Raw genomic sequence first — 20,341 nt, forward strand, 5'->3', positions numbered from 1 at the left:
ATCCAAAAAAAAAAAGAGGTCAAACCCAAAGGGAGGTGAAAGGAATCCCCAGGATAAATGTAAAGGGAAATTCCAACATGGCAACATTGGAGGAGATCTATAAATATATCACTCCAGATGGGAGCAGGTGAGATGGCTCCAGACACAACTTCTCCAAGAAGGTAAAAATACCCAAAGACTTATCAAATGAGGACAGAACATTAATTCTAGGTATCCTGGATCTGAGCCTGGAGCAGGGAGCAAGGGAAGGTTATTAACAGAAAAAAACTGGTTAAAATATGGAATTTAGTTAATAGTAAAAATATGAATAAAATCTGGAATTTAGTTAATAGTATTGTGCAAAAGTCAACACTTAGTTTGTAAAAAATAATGTTAACATCGTATGTAAGTATGACTCAAGAGAAACTAGGTAAATGGTATGTAGAAACTCTGTTCTAGGGAATTCCCTAGCAGTCCAGTGGTTAGGACTTGGCATTTTCACTGCCATGGCCTGGGTTCAATCCCTGGTTGGGGAACTAAGATCCCATGAGCCACACGATGTGGCAAAAAAAAAGAAAGAAAGAAACTCTGGTCTATCTTTGCACATTTTCTGTAAATCTAACATTATTCTCAAAAAAAAGTTAATTAAAACTGAATAAATAGGGAAAAGATTTAAACAGACATTTCAAAGAAAATATATGGCTGAGGACTTCCCTGGTGGTACAGTGGATAAGAATCAGCCTGTCAATTCAGGGGACACGGGTTTGATCCCTGGTCCAGGAAGATTCCACATGCCATGGAGCAACTAAGCCCATGAGCCACAGCTACTGAGCCTGAGTGCCGCAACTACTGAAGCTTGTGTGCCTACAGCCTGTGCTCTGCAACAAGAGAGACCACCACAATGAGAAGCCCACGCACCACAACCAAGAGTAGCCCCCACTCACCACGACTAGAGAAAGCCTGTGCACAGCAACGAAGACCCAGCACAACTAAATAAATTAAAAAAAGAAAAGAAAAGAAAATATATGGCTGACAAATAAGAACAAAAAAGATGCTCAACATCATCAGTCATTAGGGAAATGCAAATTAAAACTATAATGATATGCACATACACTAAATTGGCTTTTTGTAATTGACAATACCAAGTGCTGGTGAGAATGCAAAGTAATTCTGTCATACTTTGCTGTTGGAAATGCAAAATGGTACAGCCACTATGGAAAAATTTGTCCATTTCTAATAAAGTAAATCATATACCCTTATATGACTCAGCAATTCAACTCCAAGTATTTACCCTAGAAAATGGAAAACTTCTATTTTCATAAGCACTTTTACATGGATACATATAACAGCTTTATAAATAATCACCAAAACCTGAAAACAACCCAAACGTCCCACAATGTGTGAATGGATAAACTGTGGCTCATTCATACAGTGAAATGACACACAGCAATAAAAAGAAAAGAATTACTGACACACTCAAAAATATGGATGAATCTAAAAGGCATTATGCTGAGTGAAAGAAGCTAGACTCTAAAGGTCACTCACTGTATAAATTCATTTATACAACATTCTAGAAAAGGCAAAATGATAGGTTTAGAGAACAGGTCAGTGGCTGCCAACTAAAATAGGAGCAGCATGAGGAAATTTGCTTCCCAGATGGGTCTAGTGGTAAAGAGCCCGTCTGCCAATGCAGGAGACCCGGGTTCCATCCCTGGGTTGGGAAGATTCCCCTGGAGGAGGGCATGGCAACCCACTCCAGTATTCTTGCCTGGAGAATCCAACGGACAGAGGACCTGGCAGATTACAGTCCATAGTGCTGCAAAGAGTTAGACAGGACTAAATATTAACATACGTAAAGGGAGAAATAGACAACAATACAATAATGGTAGAGAACTTCAACACCTCACTTTCATTGATGGATATATCATAAAGATAGAAAATCTAGAAGGAAACATTGGACTTAAACTACACATAAGACCAGATGGACTTGACATTTTCAGATCTTTCTATCCAAAAGCAGCTGTATACACATTTTTCTCAAATGCACAGTGAACATTCTCCAAGATATGTCATGTTAGGCCATAAAATTAGAAAAGGTCCATTTTCATTCCAATCCCTAAGAAAGGCAATGCCAAAGAATGCTCAAACTACCGCACAATGGCACTCATCTCATATGCCAGCAAAGTAATGCTTAAAATTCTCCAAGCAAGGCTTAAACAGTACGTGAACCATGAACTTCCAGATGTTCAAGCTGGTTTTATAAAAGGCAGAGGAACCAGAGATCAAATTGCCAACATCCGCTGGATCATTGAAAAAGCAAGAGAGTTCCAGAAAAACATCTACTTCTGCTTTATTGACTATGCCAAAGCCTTTGACTGTGTGGATTACAATAAACCACACCCCCTACCAAAGTGACTGTGGTCAGCACACCTTGAGGAAAGACGTGGCTGGTGTCCACATCAAATCCAGCCCTCACACCAAACACTGAACACACAATCGAACCCAGGTCTCTGGCATTGCAGGTGGATTCTTTACCAGCTGAGCCACAAGGGAAGCCCCTATACAGGGATACAATACTCCCATGTAAAAGCAGCCCTTAAGGCCATGATAGTTAACTGTTTCATCCAAACCCATAGAAACAGAGATTTTGTTTTGTTTTCCTAAAACAGAGTTTTGTTCTGTTTTAAAAAAAGGAGAAAGGTAGAGGAACTACTCCCAATTGAAAGAGCAAGAGAAAACCCCTGAAAAAATGAATGAAACAGTTAATTACCAGACACTGAGTTCTAAAACTTGTTAATAAAAATGCTAAGAGAGAATATCCCTATAAACAGATCATTTTAACATGAAAGTAGAAAAGTAAACCAATCGAAAATAGATACTTTCAGTCCATGCCCAGCAGCCATACCACTGGCAAGCCTGCACCTGCACCACTCAGGATCTTTGTATTAAAGAGACTGAGTGGGGGAACAATCAAGATGGCAGAGTAATAGGACAGGGGCTCACTTCCTCCCACCAATACATCAAAAATATATCTATTTGTGAAACTGTTCTCACAGAATATCTACTGAATGCTGACAGAAGAACTCAGACCTCTGAAAGGGCAAGAAAATTTCCGTGTAACCAGGCAGGACAAAAGGAAATAAGCAGGAAAGGAATCAGGATGGGACCTGTGCCCCTGGGAGGGAATTGTGGAAGAGGAGACTCCTGAACACTGGGAAATCCCCTGACAAGTGGGGAATCAGCCAGGACAGATGGAGAACTTTGGAACCTCCAGAGGAGAACGTAGCAACCAGTTCACAGCAGCTAGAATGAAGAGAAACCTGCATAGATGGTCAGTGCCACCACTTCGCCCTCTCCAGCTTGAGACATATATTCACTGGCATGGGCAGGGGCTGGGTGTAGAAGCTCAGGCTTTGAAAATCAGACCCAGGGAGAGGACTGGAGCAGGATGCACAGAAAGAGCCTGGTGTGACCACACCTGAGGGTGTATGCAGAGGAAGCCTGGGCCTCCTTAGAGGTCAAGTACAATTGGGTGAACAGTGTGCAAGGGGAGCGGTGGGACTCGCCATTACAGACTTTTTTTCCTATGCAAGGAAACAGAGATCCTAAATGATACAATAAAACAGTTAAACTTAATTGATATTTTCAGGACATTATATCAAAAAAAAAAAACAGAACACACATTTTTTTCAAGCACACATGAGATAGTCTCTAGGACTGACTGCATACTAGGGCATAAAATAAGACTCAACAAATTTAAGACTATAGAAATTATCTCAAGCATCTTTTCTGACATGAAGCTAGAAATCAGACACAGAAAAAGAAATGAGGAAAAATAAAATTACTACATGGATATTAAATAACATGCTATTAAAAAACCAATGACTCAACAATGAAATCAAAGAGGAAATTTAAAAATACCTTGATGGAGAAGGGAATGGCAACCCGCTGCAGTAGTATTGCCTGGGAAATTCCATGGACAGACAAGCCTGGAAGGCTACCGTCCATGGGGTTGCAAAGAGTTGGACATGACTGAGCAAGTAACACACACACTTTGTTATATTGGGTGAGAGCCTGAGGTTTTTGAACTGTAAACTTCCTGAAATCTCTATCTCCACGTAGTTATCATAAATGTAATAAAAAGATGCTCTTTGGTAAAAAAAAAAAAAAAGATAAAATAAAAATGCCTTGAGACAAATGGCAATGAAAACACAACCATACAAAATCCATGCAAGTCAATAAAAGCACATATTAGAGAAAGTTCATAACAATACAGATTTTCTTCAAAAAAGAAGAAAAATCTCCTATAAACAACCTAATCTACAATTTAAAAAAATTAGAAAAGGAAGAACAAATAAAACCTAAAGTCAGCAGAAGGAGGAAAATAATAAAGATCAGAAAGTAAATAAAAATAGAGATTTTTTTTTTAAATATAGAAAAAAATCAATAAAACCAAGAGCTAGTTCTTTAAAAGGGTAAACAATACTGACAAACCTCTGGCCAGGCTCACCAAGAAGGAAAGAGAGAGAACCCAAATAAACAAAATAAGAAATGAAAAAAGAGACACAACAACCAATTCTGTGGAAATATGAAAAACCATAAGGGAATACTATGAACAATTATTTGCCAACAAATTTGACAACATAGAAGTAGTAGACAAGTTTCTAGAAACATATAGCCCACCAAAATTCAACCAAAAAGAAACAGATAATTTGAATAGGTGAATCATTAGAGGTGAAATAGAAGCTGTAATTTTAAAACTCCCCACAAATAAAAGTCCAGGCCCAGACAGCTTCACGGGAGATTTCTACCAAATACACAAAGAAGAACTTATACCAATCCTTCTCAAACTCTTCCCAAAAACTGAAGAGGAGGAAGCACTCCAAAAGATATTTTATGAAGCCACTATCACCCTGATACCAAAACCAGACAAAAATACAACCAAAAAAGAAAATTATAGACCAATATCTTTGATGAATGCAAGTACAAAAATTCTGGACAAAATATTAGCAAAGTGAATCCAACAACAGATAAAAAAGATCATTCACCACTACCAAATGGAATTCATCTGAAGTTGACAAGGATGGTTCAACATATGCAAAATCAATCAATCACCACATAAACAAAAGAAAAGACAAAAATACATGATCATCTCAATAGAGGCAGAAAAACATTTGACAAAATTCAATATCCATTCAGGACAAAAATTCTTCAAAGTGGGTATAAAAGGAATATATCTCAACATAATAAAAAGCCATTTATGACAAACCCACAGCCAATATAATACTCAACAGTGAGAGGCTGAAAGCCTTCCCTCTAAATCTGAAACAAGACTTTGATGCCCACTCTCACCTCTTCTATTCAACATAGTCTTGAAAGTCCTAGCCACAGCAATCAGATAAAGAAAGGAAATAAAAGGTATCCAAACTGGAAGGAAAGACGTAAAAATGTCATTATATGCAGATAATATGATTCCATACATAAAAAACCATAAACACTCCACACAAAAAATACTAGAACTGATACATGAATTCAGCAAAGTAGCAGGAAACAATATACAGAAATTGGTTGCATTTCTTTATGCTGACAATGAAATATTAGAAAGGGTATGTAAAAAACAATACCTTTCAAAGCTCCCCTGGTGGCTCAGCAGTAAAGAATTCGCCTGCCAATGCAGGACACACATGTTTGATCCCTAGTCCAGAAGATCCCACATGCTGCAGAGCAACTAAGCCTGTGTACCACAACTATTGAGCCTGTGCTCTAGAGCCCAGGAACTGCAACTATGGAACCCAGGCACCACAGCTACTGAAGCCTGCACACCCTAGAGCACATGTCCACAGCACGAGAAGCCACTGCAATGGGAAGCCCACACGTTACAAGGAAGAGCAGCCCCCACTGCAGCTAGAGAAAAGCCTGCATAGCAACAAAGACCCAGCACATACAAAAATAAACAAATACATACATTTTTTTAAAAAGAGAGAAAATCTGAGCAGGAACATAAGAGGCTACACACTGTGGAGAAATAGACTTAGCAAGATTAGTTCAGCCAAGTTAAACAAATAAACAACAAAGCAAATAGAGCAATACTTTCAAAATTGCAACCCCAAAAATACTTAGGAATAAACTCCTGACCAAGGAGGTGAAATACTTATACACTGAGAACTATAAAACATTAATAAAAAAAGTGAAAATGATTCAAAAAATGGAAATATATTCCATATTCTTGGATGGGAAGAATTAATATCTTTAAAATGGCCATACTACCCAAAGCAACCTACAGACTTAATGCTGCTGCTGCTGCTGCTGAGTCGCTTCAGTCGTGTCTGACTCTGTGCGACCCCATAGACAGCAGCCCACCAGGCTCTGCCATCCCTGGGATTCTCCAGGCAAGAACACTGGAGTGGGTTGCCATTTCCTTTTCCAATGCGTGAAAGTGAAGTCGTTCAGTCGTGCCCAACTCTTTACGACTCCATGGACTGCAGCCTGCCAGGCTCCTCCGTCCATGGGATTTTCCAGGCAAGAATACTGGAGTGGGTTGCCATTGCCTTCTCCAGACTTAATGCAATCCCTATCAAATTACCCATGTCATTTTTCACTGACCTAGAACAAATAATCCTAAAACTTATATGGACCCATAAAAGACCCCAAACTGCCAAAGCAATCCTGCAGGAAGAAAAAAAATAAAGCTAGAGGTATAACCCTCCCAAACTTCAGACTATACTACAAAGTTACAGTAATCAAAACAGCATGGTACTAGCACAGAAAAGACTCATAGATCAATGGAACAGAATAGAGAATCCAAAAATAAATCCACTCCACCTACATTCAATTAATCTATGACCATGGAGGCAAGAATACAATCAAAAAAAGATACTCTCTTCAACAAGTAGTGCTAGGAAAACTGGACAACCTCATGTAAAACAATGAAATTAAAAAATCTCTTCATACCATATACAAAAATAAACTCAAAATGGTTTAAAAGACTAAAATATAAGACATTAAACCATAAAACTCCTAGAAGAGAACACATATGAAACACTCTTCAACATAAATCATAGCAATATTTTCTTGGATTTCTCCCCCACAGCAAAAGAAACAAAAGCAAAAATTAAACAAATAGGACTGAATTGAACTTAAAGGCTTTTGCATAGCAAAAGAGACAAATGACAAGATGAAAAGACAACCTAAGAAATGGGGGGATATATTTTCAAACAATGCAACTAACAAGGTTTTAATCCAAGATAGAGATAGACAACTCATACAACTCAGTATCAAAAAAAAAAACAACCCAATCAAAAGACGAACAGAAGAACTGAACAGACATTTTTCTAAGGAAGACATACGGTTGGCTAATAAGCACAGGAAAAGATGGTTAACATCACTAACTATTAGAGAAATGCAATTCAAAACAACAAAATGTCATCTCACACCTATTAGAATGACTGTATCAAAAAGTCTAAAATAACAAATGTTGGCAGAGATGTGAAGAAAAGGGAACTCTTGAACACTACTGTTGGGAATGTAAATTGGTGCAGCCACTATGGAAAACAGTATGGGACATTCCTGGTGTTACAGGGGATAGGAATCCATATGCCAAGGCAGAAGACACAGGTTCAGTCTCTGGCCCAGAAAGGTTCCACATGCTACAGAGCATCTAAACCATGCACCACGACTACTGAGCCTGCATGCTGCAACTGAAGCCTGTGTGCCTAGAGCCTGTACTTCACAAGAGAAGGCCCTACAATCAAAAGCCCATGCCCCACAACAAAGAGTAGCCCCCACCCACCACAACTAGAGAAAGCCTGCATACAGCAAAAACCCAGTGCAATCAAAAATATAAATTCATTAAAAAATAAAAAATATTAAAAAGAAAAACAGTATGGAGGTTCCTCAGAAAACTAAAAATTGAATTACTGTATGATCCAGCAACTCCAGTCCTAAGTGTATCTTCAGAAAATCAAAAACATGCCTCCCCTAATAATGCATGCATCCCAATGTTTATAGAAGCATTATTTACAATAGCCAAGCTATGAAAGCACCCCAAGGACCTATCAACATATGACTGGGTTAAAAAGATGTGTGGGATTTTATATATATATAGTGAAAATAAAAGTCACTCAGTCATGTCTGACACATTGAGACTCCATGGACTATACAGTCCATGGAATTCTCCAGGCCGGAATACTGGAGTGGGTAGCCTTTCTCTTCTCCAGGAGATCCTCCCAACCCAGGGATCGAACGCAGGTTTCCAGCATTGCAGGCAGATTCTTTACCAGCTGAGCCATCAGGGAAGCGCAAGAATACTGGGGTGGGTAGCCTATCCCTTCTCCAGTGGATCTTCCTGACCCAGGAATCAAACCAGAGTCTGCTACATTGCAGGAGGATTCTTCACCAGCTGAGTAACCAAGGAAGCCCATATGCATATGTGTGTGTGTGTGTGTGTGTGTGTGTGTGTGTGTGTGTGTGTATATGCCATAAAAAAGAATGAAGTACTGCCATTTGTAGCAACATGAAAGGAACTAGAGATTATGCTTAGTGAAATAAATTATATAGAAAAAGAAAAATACTATATGATATTCCTTATATGTGGTATCTAAAAAATAACACAAATAAATGTATATAAAAAACAGACTCACAGACATAGAAGACAAACTGTGGTTACCAAAGAGTGGGGAGGGACAAATTACACATAGGAGATAAATAAATACAAAATGCTATTTATAAAATAATAAGCAAAAATGATTTTCTGTGTAGCACAGGAAATTATCTGTAAAAAAATTAGCCCATTAACTGTAATAACTTTTAATGGAATATAACCTGCTAAAATATTGAATTGCTATGCTGTACACCTGAAACCAACCCTAAAGTTTAAAGCAACTATGCTTCAATTTTTAAAAATCAAAGACAATGAAAGAATTTTGAAGAGAGAAATTACATACAAGGGAATCCCAGTAAGACTACTGGCAGATTTCTCCACAAAAGCTTTTCTGACCAGGAGATAGTGGGATGACATATTCAAAATATTGAAGAAAACAATTGTCAACAACAAAAATCTATACCCAGTAAAACTTTCCTTCAGAAATGAAAGGGCTATAAAGACTTCCCTAAATAAATAAAAGTTGAGGGACATTATCCTCATTATACCTGTCTTACAAGAAAAGCTAAAGGGACTTTTTTGAATGGAAGTCAAACTGACAAATTAACATCATAAAAATTTAAGAAAGCAGCGTAAAACTCACTGGTACAGCAAATATATAGTCAAAGTTAAATTCTATAATATGGTAATGGTGGTGTATAATTCATTTACTATTCTAATTTAAAAGTTAAAAACAAATGTAAAGATGACCACAGCTACAACAATTTGTAATTACTATACTATACAATACAAAGGAGAAGGCGATGGCACCCCACTCCAGTACTCTTGCCTGGAAAATCCCATGGATGGAGGAGCCTGGTAGGCTGCAGTCCATGGGGTCGTGAAGAGTTGGGCACGACTGAACGACTTCACTTTCACGCATTGGAAAAGGAAATGGCAACCCACTCCAGTGTTCTTGCCTGGAGAATCCCAGGGACAGGGGAGCCTGGTGGGCTGCCATCTATGGGGTCGCACAGAGTCGGACATGACTGAAGCGACTTAGCAGCAGCAGCAGCACACAATACAAAAAATACATCATATTAATGACTGAAAATGTGATGGGGAGAAATAAAACTGTAAAGTTTAGAAACTCTATTCAACTGAAGTTTTTATCAGTTTAAAATAAGACATTAGGAAAATAGGGTAATTTTAAGATATTCTATGCAAGTTTCATGATAACAAGGGAAAAACCCGTAATAATTACACAAAAGAACATGATAAAGAAGTAAAAGCAGACTGACACCAAAAGACCTCAAAATGTATTTTTTAAAAAAGCAGAGCAAGTAACTAAGAAAAAATGGATTTACAAAATAGCAAGTGAACAATTAACAAAATGACAATAGTATTAATAATTCTTTATCAATATTTACTTGAAATGTAAATGGTTTAAACTCTGATCAAAAGACATAAAATGTCTGAATGTATATAAACACAAAAACAAAATACAAGATCCAATGATACACTGCCAACAACAGACTCACTTTAACCTTAAAGACATAAATAAACTGAGAATGAAGGGATAAAAAAAGATACTGCAAATAAATGGTAACCATCCCAAATAAAAACAGAGGTTTCTAGGTATACTTATAGACTTTAAAAAATGGGAAAGAGACAAAGATGGTCACTGCATGATGATAAAGGTGCCAATTCATCAAGAAGATTTAACAATTGTAAATTGTGTGTATCCAACATAGGAGCACCCAAATAGATAAAGCAAAAATTAACAGAGCTAAAAGTAGAAATAAGCAGCAATACAATAATAATTGTGGACTTTAATACCCCACTTTCAACAATGAATACATCATCCAGACAGAGAATCAATAATGAAATAGTGAATTTCAGCACTACAGACTGATGAGCTTAACACACTTACATAGAACATTCTGATGACAGCAAAATACACATTCATGTCAAGCTCATTTGGGACATTTTATAAGATAGAGACCATATTTTAGGCCACAAAAGAAGCCTTAGCAAATTCAGGAAGACTGAAACCATACAAAGTATCTTCTCTGATCACAAAAAAATAAAACTAGGTATCACGAGCAAGAGTACAACTGGAAGATTCGTGAATACATGGAAATTAAAGAACTTTTCCTGAACAACAAATGAATCAAAGAAGTAATTAAAGGGAAAATATATAAGTATCTTGAGGTAAATAAACATGGAAAAACAAAACTTTCATATGTAGCCAGAAGAGTTCAAGGAGAAAAAATTATACCAATAAATATCCACATGAAGAAACAAGATCCCAAACAACCTAACTACACCTTAAGGAACTAGAAAAAATGCCAATTAAGCCCAAAGTTAACAAAAGGCAATAAATAACAGAGATTAAAGCAAAAATAAATAAAACGCAGGAAGGAAAAAACAACTAATTAACAACTATGTAACAGACCAATTACTAGCAAGGAGATTGAATCAGTAATCAAAAATTTCACAATGAAGAGAAGCCCAGGTCCAGATAGCTTCATTGGCATATTTTATCAATATTTAAAATTAATCCTAATGCTTCCAAACTCTCCCCACAAAATCAATGAGGTGGAAATACTCCCAAACCCAGTTAACAAGATAAGCATCATTCTAATACTAAAGCCAGGAAAGGACACTACCAGAAAACTACAGGCTAATATCCATGATGATATAGACGCAAATAGTCTCAACAAAATACTAACAAACTTAATTCAGTAGCATATTAAAAGGTTCATACACAATGATCAAGACGGATTTATCCACAGGATGCAAAGATGGTTCAACATGCACAAAATCAATGAGATATATCACAATAATAGAATCAAAGAAAACATCATATGATCATCTCTAATTATGCACATAATTATGCTAAGTAAAATAAGTCAGAGAAATACAAATACTGTATGATATATCACTAGCATGTGGAATCTAAAAAAAGCTAAACTAGGGACTTCCTGGTGGTCCAGGGGCTGACTCTGAACTCCCAATGCAGGGGGCCAGGGCTCAATCCCTGGTCATTGAATTAGATCCTGCATGCCTCAACTAAAGATCCTGCGAGCCACAGTTAAAAATCAAAGATGCTGCATGCTGCAAATAAGCCCAGCACAGACAATTATATGTATATTTTAAAGCCAAACTTGAAAAAACAGCATTGAATGATGCTTACCAGAGGCTGGGGGGTGGGGGTGGGGTGGTGTCAGAAAAAACGAGAGATGTTATTTAGGTGTACAAACTCACAAATAAATAAATCCTGGAGATCTAATGTACAATACAATGATTATAGACAATGATATTAAGATAATAATATTATATTACAGATATCAAACTTGATAAGAGACTAGATCTTAAGTTTACTCACCACAGAAAAGATAATTATGTGATATAATAAAGGTGTCAGCTAATGTTAAACTTATGTATTGCAATATGATTACCATTGTACCAAGTCAACATTTTTTATACCTTAAATTTACATAATCTCAATTAAAATAATAAAAATGAAAAGCTTCTGTAGAGCAAAGGAAACCATTAATAGTATGAAAAAGCAACATATAGAATGTGAGAAGATATTTGCAAATCACATATCTTAAAGGGATTAATAACCAAAATAAATAAGGAATTCTATAATTGAATTTTTAAAAATCTGATTTTAAAAATGGATGGAAGAACCAAATAAATACTTTTATGAAGATATACAAATGGCCAACAGATACATGAAAATGTACACAAATATCAGTAATCAGGAAAATGAAAATCAAAACTACAATGAAGTATCACCTCATATCTTAGAATGGCTAGTCTCAAAAAGACAAATGATAACAAATACTGGTGAGGATATATAAAAATTGGAACCTCTGTTCACAGATAGCAGAATTAATATTGTTAAAATAGCCATACTACCAAAGCCATCTACAGCTCCAACACAAACCCCATCAAAACAACAAAGGCATTCTTCACAGACATAGAAGAGACAACCCTAAATTGTGTGGAACCACTAAGACTTTGAATAACCAGAGCAATGCTGAGGAAAAAAAAATGAAAAATAAAACCACAAACCACACTGCAAAGTCATAATAATAAAACAGTATAAGATACACTGACACTAAAGTAGCCAGATAGACCCATGGAACAGAATAAAGAGCTAAGAATTTAATCCTGGCCTGTATGGTCACATAATGTTCAACAAGGGAGCCAAGAATACCCAGTGGGGAAAGGGTTTTCAACAAATGGTGCTAGAAAAACTGGAGAAACATATGCAGAACAATGAAATTGAACCCCTAATATAACTCACAAAAATTAACTCAAAATGGATCAAAAATTTAAACATAAGACCAAGTACCATAAATCTCCAGGAAGAAAATATAGGGAAGAAGCTCATCGATGCTGTTCTTGATGAGGATTTTTTGAACATGACACCAAAAGCTGCTGCTGCTAAGTTGCTTCAGTCGTGTCCGACCCTGTGCGACCCCATGGACTGCAGCCTACCAGGCCTCTCCGTCCATGGGATTTTCCAGGCAAGATTACTGGAGTGGGGTTCCATTGCCTTCTCCAGCAAAAGCACAAACATCAAAAGCAAAGATTAACCAATGGGATCACATCAAACGCAAAACTTTGCACAGCAAAGACACTATTAACAAAATGAACAGGCAGTCTTCGGAATAGGAGAAAATTTTTGCAAATTATATACTGGGTAAGGGTTAATATCCAAAATATATAAAGAACTAACACAACTTAATAACAAACAATAAAACTATTTTATTTAAAAATTGGGCAGAAGAACTAAATAGTCATTTTTCCAAAGAGGACATCAAAATGGCCATCAGGCCAAAATGGCCATGAACACCATGAGGTGTTCAACATCGATTATCACCAAAAAATGTAATTCAAAACAACTATAAGATATCACCTCATGCTTGGTAGAATGGTTAACATGCAGAAGACAAGTGACCACAATTGCTGGGGAAGATGCGGTGAAAAGGAAACTCTTATACACTGTTGACGGGAATGTAAATTTGTCCCAACACTAAGGAAAACAAGATGGAAGTTCCTCAAAAAATAGATTAACCACACAATCCAGCAATTTCACTTCTGGGAATATACCCAAGGGAAATGAAAACCCAAAGAAATTTCAAGAGTTGTGTCCACCTCCTGGTGTACTGCAGCCTTATTTACAATATCCCATTGCGAAACATATGGAAACAATCCAAATACCCATCAGTGGATGAATGGATTAAAAAAGATGAGATGTATATACAATGTAGTATTATTTAGCCATAAAAAAGAAGGATATCCTGCTTTTTGTGACTACATAGATGGACTTTGAGCACATTTTGTTAAGTGAGATAAGCCAGACAGAGAAAGACAAGTACATGTTATATATTACATTCATGTGGAATGTGAAAAAAAAAAAAAAACCTTAAAAAAAAAAAAAAGAGTAAAACAGTAGCTACCAGGGGATCAGAGGGTAGTGGGATAAAATTTGGGATGTTTAAGGGTACAAACTTGTAATGAGTACTAATATAGCCATAGAGATTTAAATTACAGTACAATAAACATAGTAATATTGCACTATAAGTATGCAATCTGGCAAGTATTATTACAATGAAACCATATTACAATATGTAAATGTATCAAAGTAACATGATTAAATTTATATAATGTTACATGTTAAATTTATCCAATTAAAAAAATGATACAATGATCTAGTATAGACTCAGGATTTCATAAAAGTGTTTTGATCAGTATCATTATTTTGCACCTTAACAAAATATACTTTATATAATTAAAAAAAATTTTTGAAATACATAAACTTTAAATAAAATTGTGATAGGAATAACAAAATTATTCTGATCATGAGAGAATATGGATAAAAAGAAAGAAAAAGGAATGCTTTTACACTGGTGGTGTGAATATAAATTGGTATAGGTACTAGGGAAAACAGAATGAAGATTCTTCAAAAATTAAAACTACTATATGATCCAGCCATTTCATTTCTGGGTTTTATCCAAAGGAAGCAAAATCACTATTTTGACAAGATATCTGTACTGTTGTATTTATTGCATCATCATTGTAAGACATGGAAACAACCTATGTATCCATTGATGGATAAATGGATACAGGAAATGTGGCTCACACACACATGAACATTATTCAGCCATAAAAAGGGAAACCCTGACACTTGCAACAACGTGGATGAAACCTGAGAGCATTGTGCTAAGTGAAATAAGTCGGACAAAGAAAGACAAATAACTGTATGAGTTCACCTTATGTGGTATTTTAAAAAATCATAGATAAGGAAGATTGGTGGTTGCAAGAGGGTGGGGAAAAGAGGGTTGAGGGTAGGCTATCAGTGAAATGGGTCGAGGGTGTCAAAGGTATAAACTTCCAGTTATAAGATAAACACTATCACACTATCTGAGGATGTAATGTGCAGCATGGTGACTACAGTTTACAATACTATACAGAAGATTTGAAAGTTGCAAAGAAATAGATTTAAAACTTCTATTAAAAGGGAAAAACTGGTAACTCTGTGAGTGATAGGTATCAACATATAGTGGTAATTATTTCACAATATTAATATATATCAAACTATGTTGGATACCTAAAACAAAAAAATGTTACATATTAATTACATCTCAATAAAAAATAAAAATTTTAAAACGCATATTAATTTCTTTTTTCTGCTTGCTTTGGGTTTAATGTGCTCTTCTTTTGGTTTCTTAAGGTAGAAACTAAGGTCCTTGATTTGAAATTTTTTCTAATATAGACTCTTAGTACTATAAATTTTTTTCTAGATATTGCTTTAGTAGTAGCATTCCATAAATTTTGATATGGAGTGATTTCATTTTAATTCATTTCAAAATATTTTCTGTTCCCTTTTGATTTCTTCTTTGATCCATAGGCTACTTTAAAATGTATTATTTAGTTTGCAAATGTTTGAGGACTTTCAGAATTTTCCTGTAGTTGAATTCTAATTTAATTCCACTGTGATCAGAGAAGATACTTTGTATGACATGAATTCTTTCAAATTTATTGGGACTTGTTTCATGGCCCAGAATATGGTCCATCTTGGTAGATGTTCCACGTGCACTTGAGAATGTTTATTCTGCTATTGGTGGGTAGAATGTTCTACAAATGTCAATTAGGCCTGGCTGGTTGATAGTATTGTTCAGGGCTTCTGTATTCTTATTTTCTATCTATTCTATGAATCATTCAAAAACATACCATAGAAATTTATGAGAAGTCAGTGTGTGTAAGTGATGGGCCCTTCAGGACTCTCTCAGGCCACCATGTCAGAAAACCCACCAAAAGAGAGTCCTGACTGTCCACCCTTCTCAGTTCCTTACAATAGATTGTATCCCCCATCACCAATGCCTAGCTACAGACATATGCATTTATCCTCCCAGTTTCTCTTCATCCTGCCCTTAAGTTTGATGGTCAGTTCTGTGTACCTGCGGTTCTGATTTTACACCTTGGCTACATCACTTTTAGCTACTACAAGTAAACACAACACCCTTTCACCCAGGCCTGCAGGCTGGAACCAAACAAAATAAAGAGGAACTCCCAACTGCTTGACTCCAAGTAGAGGGTTTCTACCATTAACTGTGAATTCTTCTCAGTTAATTCAGCAAATGGTTAAGCAAGCGTATACTGTGTGCAATGCCCAGTTTTGAGCTTATGTTTTAATTGTGGGCCAATGAGTGGGGATTTACTACATATACAGAGAGGGTCTGATTGGAAGGGAGGTGAAGGACAAAAGACCTAGTGTTGGTAACAAGAGGAGCCCAACTTCCACAAAAGGGAAACCCAAATTCCCTCAAGAAGAACATAGCAAGGGTATTTAGCTGTCCCAGACCCAGCACAGAATAATTATACTCCTGGACTTCCCTGTGGGTACAGTGGTTAAGAATCCACCTGCAGGGAATGAGGGTTTGATCCCTGGTCAGGGAACTAAGATCCTATATGCCAAGAGGCAACCAAGCCCGTGTGTCACAACTGCTGAGCCTGTGCTCTAGAGCCTACATACCACAATGAAAGATCCTGCAAGCTGTGACTACTGAAGCCCATGTGCTCCTCAACAGAAGAAGCCACTGCAGTGAGACACCTGTGCGCCACTACTAGAGTTAGTCTGTGCACAGCAATGAAGACCCAGCGCAGCCATAGATTAATTACATTTTTAAAAAAGAATAATTACACTTTTTACTTCTCTCCACTTTCCTTCTGCTTCTCATGATCTCAGGAAGCAGAGGAGTTCTTAGCATGCCTAGGGGCATAGGGATCCCTCTGCATTCTCAGAATTCCTTTCATTAGATTGAGAAAGATCTGAGAAGCAGGCCACAGTGTGTCCAGAATGTCCTGCGTGGAGCTCAGTGAAGAGGTAAGAACTGCCCTGCCTCGTGTGCCCAGCTGATGACAATCAACACAAGCTTTTGCTCCCAAAATTTCTTACCAGCCATCACACCAGCTGACGCTCCTCTTTACAGCTGATGTAGCAGTTTCCAAATGGTTGAGGTATAAGAAGGTTGTAGCAGTCAAACCTAACGTTGCCTCTATCTGTAAAATATTTTATGAGAACAAAGAATTACCCCAGAATTCAAACACAAAAAAAACCTGCAAATGTCTTTCTCCCTAAGATATGTTCATGTAATACTGCATGTTCTGGTCCAAAGAGAGATACTTATCTAACTGGATTTTGACAAACCAGTTCTAGTTTATTTCCTTCCTACTAGCAGAATGAAGATCTTTGAACACCGGTTTCTATGTCAGATTTTTAAACATCAAAGATATCTATAAAATGTTGATTTAAAAATTGGCCCGGGCCCTGTTACACAAGAAAGATATATTTGGGGAGTCAGGAAGTTAGAAGATGGAGAAAGTTTACTAACAGTAACTTAACAAATACTACATTTCGTAACAAAAATCTTGGCAATCATCCATCCATTGATACTACTGATTTTGCTCTATTTATGGAAATGGGCTGATAAACATGATAACTGACATTATAACATTGGTCTATAGAAAGGGAGCAGTCCTAGGAGGCCCTGCTTACTTGTTTATCTTACAATATTTCTTCTGATATAAAAGAAACTTGCCAGTGGCTACTTCTGGGAAGTAGCACTAGGAATTTACGAAAATGTGGATTAGAAGGAAGGAAATTTTTACTTTTCATTTTATTAGCTTCTGAACTGCTTAAATTAATGTTGACCATGAATTACTTGTTAAAATAGATATGAAGTAGAGCTGTAAGTTTTAAAATGGTAAAGGTCTGTAAATTAAGTGAAGGCAGTATATCATATTCATTTTAAAATAGTTACATTATTGTGTATATACATATAAGTTTACAGATAAATTTACAATAGCTAAATGTACCAAAAAAGTCTACAAAGAGACACCATAAATTGATAGTACTTACCTCTGGGGGTGAGAGTAAGGTAAGAAGTAAGGTATTATTTTATACTCTTCATTATTTTGTTTTTCACAAGTGCATTTGCTTACTTGCTACCTGCATAATGTTTAAATCAATAAGATAAGGACAATTTTTATAAAATCCTTTTCCCCCTCCTTGGAAGTTCTTCTCCTTCTCCTAGTAACAGCACCCCACAGGACTGCACCCAGCCTGTTTTGTCTGATTCTGGTGGGTTTTCAACCACAGGCTCCACCTACCTGAGTTAAAGTCAGGTGTGGCACATGACCAAGGAAACACCAATCAGTTCATCTTGCTCAGGAATCTGAATCTGAGCAGAAACACATGTGTACTGGAGGTAGCTCTGAATGAGTCATCCAAAGACAGTCTTGAAAGGCTGTCCATGTGTATCTGAGGCTCTGAATCTACAAGTGTCCTGGGCTCCTCTCCTTAGTTCTGGTTTATCAGTTCTTCTCTTGTGTGTCCTTTCAGCAAATTCCTTTAGAAAAAAGCAAATGGAGAGAGAAAGAGTAACCAATTTATTGAAAATAATAATAAATTCAGGATCGATCACTTTGAGTCCATGGTTCCTATAAGACATTCAAGTGAAAGCGTCTAATAGATTGTTGAAAATATGGGCTTGGAACTCAGCAAAGACTAAGAATTGGTGGCACAGATTTAAGAGGTGTGAGAGTGCAAGCCAAAGTGTGTGATCCAATAGAGATGAGACAACAGAGTCAAGGATGTGACTGTGAGAACCACCACCACTTGCAGATGGGGAAGGAATATCAGACACTGCTATTTGCCCACCATGCTTAACACCACCATCAAACCATGATACCTGGGGAGACCTGCTGTACTCAGTCTTAAGACCTTGAAGATGATTTTGTGTGTATACCTACACAATGGGCACTGTCACATGGTTGCAAGGTGACGGAAGGTGCATGATGTCTAGTCATTATCATATAACATAGAGACAGTGTAGCCAGGTGAGTGAACAAGAAATTGTACCCATGGGACTTCTCCAGTAGTCCAGGAGTTAAGATGTTGCCTTCCAGTGCAGGAGGCACAGGTTGGATCCCTGGTCTGGGAACTAAGATCCCACATGCTACACAATGCAGCCAAAAGAAAAAGAACAAAAAAAAAAGAAGGAAATTCTACCCAGGTGTGTGTGTGTTAGACACTCAGTCGCGTCTGACTCTTTGTGACCGCATGGACTGTAGCCCACCAGGCTCCTCTGTCCATGGAGTTCTTCAGGCAAGAATACTGGAGTGAGTTGCCATTCCCTTCTCCAGGGGATCTTCCCAAACCAGAAAATGAACCTGGATCTCAGTTGCAGGTGGATTCTTTACTGTCTGAGCCACCAGGAAAGCCCTTGTGTCCAGGACAAGATGTTAAACCAGATAGTGTGCACCGTGAAACAAGTCTTTGCTACCATTTAAGGTGAAACAACACGTGAGTTTCTCAGGAACCGCTTCTGCCATCACCATGAAAATCCAAATTTCATGACAGAGTTGGAGACCTCAAGAGAAACAGAAAGGGAGAGCACGTAATGCCTTCCTTTGGAGGCCTCACCCAGGGCACCTGACACCTGGTGACCTGGCACCCCTGCCAATTAACATTAGAAAAACCCCGGGTAGAGTAGAGAACCCACAGCTCCTGCTGAAACAGGCCCTTAGAAATCAGAGGTCACAAGCCGATGGTCCTCAGGCCTAGTAGCTCTCAATCTTAACTGCACTTTGAAATCACCTGGGACATCTTAAAAAAATACTGATGACTCATCCTGCCTCCCAAGAGGCTGACTTAATTGACTCAGAGCGTGATTTGGTATCAGCACTTTTAAAAGCTCCCCATGTGATCCTAATGTGCAGCCAAGGTTTAGGACCCCAAATGAGCCCACAAATGTTTTGTTTGACTTGCACTATACTGGCCTGAAAAGTATTTTTTAATTATTTTTCAATAATAAAAAATCAGTCAATTTTCATAGAAAACAAACCTGTGATTACCAAAGGAGAAAGGGCAGTGGGGATAAATTAGGAGTATGGGATTAACAGATACACACTACTATACATAAAATATACAACAAGGATTTACTGTATACACGGGGAACTATATTCAATATCTTGTAATAATCTATAATGGAAAACAATCTGAAAAACTATATATAATTGAATCACTTTGCTGTACACCTGAAACTAACATAGCAAATATTGTAAATCAGCAATACTTCAAAAAACAAAAAAGGTAGTCAATTTCATACACCCAAATCCCCCAGACTGCGGTCGTCTGTTGGAGTATCTGTGCACAGTAGACCGGCATTCCCATGGGACACTATTCAGCCATTCTGAGTT

The 20,341-nt window shown here is 37.2% G+C and overlaps 1 non-coding gene across 1 annotated transcript; it reads left to right on the forward strand.

The window, feature by feature from the left end:
* Nucleotides 1-443: 443 nt before the first annotated feature.
* Nucleotides 444-515, forward strand: TRNAE-UUC (transfer RNA glutamic acid (anticodon UUC)). The gene has a single exon. It is a non-coding gene; the product is annotated as a tRNA-Glu (tRNA).
* The last annotated feature ends 19,826 nt before the right edge of the window (nucleotides 516-20,341 follow it).

Source organism: Giraffa tippelskirchi, chromosome 1, assembly GCF_054371585.1.
Source record: "Giraffa tippelskirchi isolate mGirTip1 chromosome 1, T2T-mGirTip1v1.2.pri, whole genome shotgun sequence".
NCBI lineage: Eukaryota > Metazoa > Chordata > Mammalia > Artiodactyla > Giraffidae > Giraffa > Giraffa tippelskirchi.